This window comes from Culex pipiens, chromosome 2 (assembly GCF_016801865.2).
Source record: "Culex pipiens pallens isolate TS chromosome 2, TS_CPP_V2, whole genome shotgun sequence".
NCBI lineage: Eukaryota > Metazoa > Arthropoda > Insecta > Diptera > Culicidae > Culex > Culex pipiens.
Genome location: NC_068938.1, coordinates 178,680,299 through 178,686,860, shown reverse-complemented (window position 1 = coordinate 178,686,860; position 6,562 = coordinate 178,680,299).

Below are 6,562 nucleotides of genomic sequence, written 5' to 3'. Positions count from 1 at the left end.
GCATCCATGTGTTGGTTAAAGTCACTGTTCAAACAAAAAATATTGAAAAATGTTTTTTTTTCGATACAAGTGTTGAAAAATTCAACTTTTCAGCAATCATTTCAGTGCTGAAAAGTTCAAAAGCTTATTCTATCCAATCAATCTCATAAATTTGGAATTTGAATTACAATGTTCCAAAAATATCACATATCTTTAATCTTCAAATGACATATATTCAAAGTTTGAAGTTTTTTGCCATATCTAAAACAAACAAAATATCTTAAATGAAAATTTCTAGCGATGTGATTATTTTTTTTGTTGGTATATATAACTTATTTCACCTTTCCCCAAAGTGTTAAATAGTGTAAAAATATTTGACAACCACTCAAATTTGTACGGAATTTAGTAAGAATGAAAGAGTGATGAAAAATTGATTATTTGTATATAAAAAAATGTATGCAAACCTTGAGGCAAATAAAATCTCAATTGATCTTGTTTCTGAATCATATTGTGCATCAAAATTGAATAGGAAAGTGACTTTAATGGTTGATATACACAGTAAAAAATTATGTAAATTTGGAAGCTGTAATTTTGGAACGTTGAATATTACCTCTTTTATGATGTAATTTTACAATAAGTACAATAAATCAAAAAATGATCTCTGGTATTCTTGTTGAGAATTTTTTTCAGTAAGGTGTTTGGACAGTAAGTAAAATGAATCCATACTCCACAATATTAAAATTCCTTTAAAACTTGTGACCAGTTAGAGAGAGTATGGTTTGACACATTAAGTTGAAACGAATAAAATCATTCGGAAATATTTTTTTCATAACAAACACAAAGTAATTTTTATATTTTTTAATGGTTTTTTTCTACATGTTATAACAGGTTTATAATTGTCTTCCGTTGAACGTTTATTCATAGAACGTAAATATGATTCAAACGACGATTACGACTTTACGATAACAACTCATTGTTGCACCAGTGCCTCATAATTCTTTTATTTTAAATTGACATTTTTGAACGAATTGGAGTAATTCTTCTTGCAAAAACCCATTTAAATATTTAATGATAACAATTCAATTTCCATCTAATTCGATCATGATTAACAAAAATTCAAAAAAATCTCAATTTTGCTTTGCGTTAAAAAGTTTGAATGTTCTTTATTCTATAACCAATTATTCTTTAAAATGTTTACAACAATTATAATTGTTTATTTTTATTAAGCAAGGTCTATTTCCAGTTGCTACAGAAATTAATGTGTTCAGAAATAAATCTCGATATTAAATTGAGTTTCTTCATTATTGCTAGAGTATTTTTTTAAAAATTGGTTCCAAAAAATTTGGAAAATGTAAACTTTTGCTTGAATTTTGGGAATGCCATGGAGATTTTATAAATTTCCCGGGAAACGGGAAATATTTTTTAATAAGAAATCCCGAGATTTTTTTTTGTCATATTTTACACTAGAGCAGTCCTCTAGACTTTTCCCAAAAGGCATCCTGATTTTAATTTTGTACCGTAAACACCCCGGATATTGATAGGATTTCAATTTATTTTTGAAATATGTTCAAACTGTTAAGGGATTCTAAAAATTATTATTTTCTAAACATGTACTGGGGTACGACACAAAGTCCATGTTTTATTTTTTATATGTTTTTTCAAGTGTTTAGAATAATTGTTACATTAAAAGTTCAAAGTTTAAATTTCGGAGTGACTTTAATAGTCATAGTTTTTCTTTTCAACATCAAATGTACCATAACTTAGTATGGTGATATTGTTTTCAAGAAAAAAAATCTATGATTATCTTCAGTTTACTAAGTTTATAAGCTTTTTGACGAATACAAATAAATTTTAGGCAACATTTTTAAAAAGTCAAAATTATGCCTGGAATTCGTTATAGTTTTTCGTCAATGTGAAACAGGTCATATCTGTCTGCCTGTGTGGATCAATCGGACCGCGCACTGGACTCACAATCCAGAGTTTGCCGGTTCGAATCCCGGGGCGGACGCAAAAAATTCTAAGTGTAAATATAGGTATTCGGTGCCCTCTCCCCGTGCCCATACCTTCACACTTAGGAGACCCGGGAGGCGGAGTCTTGTCGCAAAAAGAACGATACACGCCTGTGGATCCGTTGACGAAACCGCAAGGTTTAAGAGGGCCACATTATAAGGTGTTACGTCGATTCCTGTGTGGTCATATCGAGGTGCTCCGATTTGGATGAAACTTTCAACGTTTGTTTGTCTATATATGAGATGAACTCATGCCAAATATGAGCCTTCAACGACATAGGGAAGTGGGGTAAAACGGGTATTAAAAATTTGAGGTCCAAAAAACATAGAAAATCTTAAAATTGCTCGCATTTCAGTTAAACTTAATCAAAAACCTCTCTTAGATGCATTCGAAAGGTATTTTGAAGCACTTAAAAATGTGTTATATACATCCACTTAACTTTTTCGCATAGCTTTTCATATTTAATATAGATTTTTTTAAAACCTTCATATTTTTTTGCAAAAGCCTCTTACACCATCCTTTAACCGAGGATTATTTTGACGGGTAGAGTTTAAAAAAAAATGCATAACTTGGCAACAGATTTTTTACAATACTTCTCTATGACTCCAAAATTGCGGGTTTTTGTCCCCTAAAACATACCAAACAATCTGGAAGATAAAAAAAAACGTACTTTAGGAAATTGAGTTTTTGTGAAAAAAAATCTTCAATTTTACAATACCTACAACTTTGCCGAAGACACCAAGTTGATCAGAAAGTTATAGCTGTTTTAATAATTACGTATCATTTTTGTATAAACAGCCCCAAAGTTTGTATGCAGACTTGCATGGAAAAATAAACAATGCAAAATGGCTTATTTGGACAGAAAGGAGCGATGAACAATATTTTATAGCAATTTAAAATACAATGAAAAATCGATTTTCGAAATTGTAGAGAATGGCTCTTTACCAATCAAATTACAGCGAAACCCATAAAATATCAAAATTGCATCCTTGATTGGAAAATAATAAAAAAACAATATAATGTTAAAAGAGGCGCGTGTCCAAAAACGTGGGAATGAGTCACGTTGTCCGTTTCCACATTCATAACGTCGGTCGAAGGACAAACGGTCACGCTTATTAGAGAGAGGGGGACGAAGAAGCGAGCCACTTAGTGCTTGTGCGTGTGTCGCATAAATCATGGCACGCAGTGTAAAGGAAGCTAACTCTTGCACAAACATTGACCCACGGCTGCAACCTGGTAGGTGGTAGTGCGTTATGAGTTGCAGTTTGAGCTGCGACTTTGTTTGAGGAAGATTAATTGATGAATTTCCCAGGTTGTAATATCATAACCTATCAAATTGGGTAATTCAAAAATGCCTAAATTGGTATCACCCAATCTCACCCCCTCACTCAACGTCACCCCTGATGACGGCAGTAATAAAAATTTCCATTTATTGTTTTAAAGATGATCTAAAATTACATATTTTAAAATAACCATTCATGTTGAAGTTGTAGCAGAAATAAAAGTAACTCCAAGTTGTAAGCCAAATAAATCAAATCATGACATCGATCTCCTTTAATAGAAAAAAATCCTTCTAGTAAGTCTGGTAACACCACACGCCCTTACTCGTACACACACACTTCCTGATGTGGGCTTGTGTTTTAATTAAATGTTGTTTTGTTTGTCTACCTTTCACTTTGGGTTTAACTTTTTTGTTTAGAAAGTGCTCCATCATACATACAGAGTAGGGACACACGCAGGCGTCTTTTGCATGGTGTGTATTACAAGGGAGAAAACATTTCGAAAGGGTGTAATAAAAATTCTCTTGGTTTTTTTTTTATTGAAATTGGTTTCAATTTTGATTATGAAGGGCTCAACATTTACAAATAATGACACTGTTTACAAAATAATTTGTAACATACCATTATTTGATCATTTTGAAACATTTTTTTCCTGATTTATATGTCCAATGTCTATCTAACAGGAAGCAAACTCGGTACATTGGATGTTTTTACTCTATGTAACTTGCGTGCCTTCAAGCTTTCGGTAGCAAAACACTTTGGGTTGTTTTCAATGCAGTACACTTCATAAATTATTTGTTTTCTTTTTTTTTTAAAGCCCCACAAAATGTGGTTGCAATAAACTTTTTTTTTTTGCAATTTTCCCAAAGAATTCATATTCACCACCCTACCCTAAATCACGCAATGTGCGTGTTTCGATAGTTTCATCCCCTTCGATCAATTAAATTACTGAGTGCAAATGTGTGAGTGTGTTTACGTGTTTCCCGTTCATACACCATCGGCAGCGGCAGGAATGTTTTATGGACATAGATGGACCGTTTTTCATCTATTTTATTGAATGGTGCCTGGCCAATCCTGCTAACTGGTGCTCCCAGTTGTTGGCTGCTGCGTAAACGTAAACAAAACTAGGGTTAGCGATGATTTTATTGATTTTTCAAAACCATTGAAAATAACAAAGGAAAACACTCACGTCTGTTAATCGTGTTTAAATAATAATCAAACATATAACTTTTTTTTTTAATTGCTAGACATTCTTATTGAAGTCAACCATAGCACACTTTACCCTAACCCAAAGTGTGAAACGCAACACAAAAAGCGGCCATCCTTTCTCCAAAGTACACACACAAAAGGAACGACTCGTGTCGGAGTTAGTCTGGCATCACTTCTGGCTGGCTCAGTGCTGCTGGGCCTGGAGGCTGCAGGCGAAAATAAATAGCAATAAATTTCGGAATGAACATAATCGATTAAAAAGTAATTTTTCATGGGAAATGGTTTCGGCCCGAAAAACGGGCTATTGGGATGCGATGCGATGTGAATAGGTTTTTTTGTCCCTTTCGCACTCTCTTCTTCCTTTTGTATGGATGGGATATGCACAACACTCACACTGGGTGATGTATATTTATGTTGGCCACGTGGAGTGAGGGGTGCGCGATTAGGACTGTTGTGACATTCGATTAGGTTGTTATCCCTTCGGCTGCTGGCGGTGGGAGAGAGAGAGAGTGCAGGATTAACGTTGTAAAAGGATGACTTTTTTTTTGGATTTTCTGTACTGGTATTTTTGAATCATTGTTGACGTGATTTATGATTAATATTTCTTAGATTTTTTTTAATAACTTTTCAATTACATTGATATTAACATTAAATCAAGGTGTTACAAACATGTAAAAAAATCTTGAAATTTCATAATACAGACAATTTATTGAATATGCTCAAACGGAGATTTCCAATCACTCCTGGAAATTCCATTAAGATACCATTGGAGAGATAATTGGAATCTCGGTAGAATGTCAAACGATCGCTCTCTAGGCGATTTTTTTCCTGGAGGGAAGTCAATGATTGTGTGAGTGACCTTGCGTAGCACTCATTCCTTTGTGTGTGAAACGAACGAAAGTAAAATGTAAAAATCAGGTTGTCGTGCACGGAGAAAAAAAAATCCCAAAATCGTGAACAAGCGTTCATGAAAATGGGAACCACGAACAAAGTGTTCAAATTTCATGGTACGTTTTTCAAAATCGTACCATGGGATTTGAACACTTTGTGCGAGGTTCCCATTTTCATGAACACTTGTTCACGATTTTGGGAACTCTTTTTTCTCCGTGTGGTGAAGACGATTGGAGTGTTCTGTCAGCTATCACAAAAAAGTCGAAATTTCGCGAGCCCTAGTTGAGATATCGTGAGACTCGTTTTTTTGAAACATCTAATTCAATAATACAACTTTAAAACAGTTTAAAAAATCCCTTAAAGATGCACAACAACAAAGGGCATTGTAGTCTTATATGTCTTCTAATTATTGAACTTTCGGACCAATTTCTGTAACAATGTGGTTGTCAAAAAAAGTCAAACTTTGCTGTAAACCATTTTCAGACAGTACTTTAAAACATAATTATACTAAAACCACCGTTTACGCGCAGGCGTTACGCTTTTTGTTAGGTTGAATTCTCGAAAACAATATAATGTTTTTACAATCTTATGAAAGCAATTTGTAGATCTGCACAAGACGTATACATTTATTTAAAAAGATGGCAAAAATGTTGCGTCGTTCCAGAAAAATTAACATAATACAAAACGTAACGCCTGAGCGTAATCGGGGGTTTTACTGTAATACAATATATCAATAGTTTCCGTAGTTTTCAGGATAAGACTAGTATCAAAAATCTCGGTGCAAAAAGCTGTGTTTGATGTGAATCGTTAAGAAGAAAGCCATTCAAATAGATTGCAATTAAGTTCTGTTTAAGAATCAAAAACCACAAACATATCTCAGGGACCGAGACTTACAAGCCATTTAATATATTTATTTATAATAAAATTTCAAATACGGGAAGAAATATTCTGACAGGCAAGAAAAATCTTTTTTTTTTATTTCATAGTGAACAAAATTGGGAAAAACATATTTTAAATGTTTGACCCTTGGCTCCTGTCAGAGTCTGTAAAATTCAATTTCAAATCTCAAGCAAGCAAGCAGAAGTATTAAAGTGCCATTTGATCAAAAATTTGGTTATTGAATCTACAAAGATTTATTAATAAAAGTACTTTAAAAAAATCGATTTCATGAGAGACTTTATAGGAAGATTTAC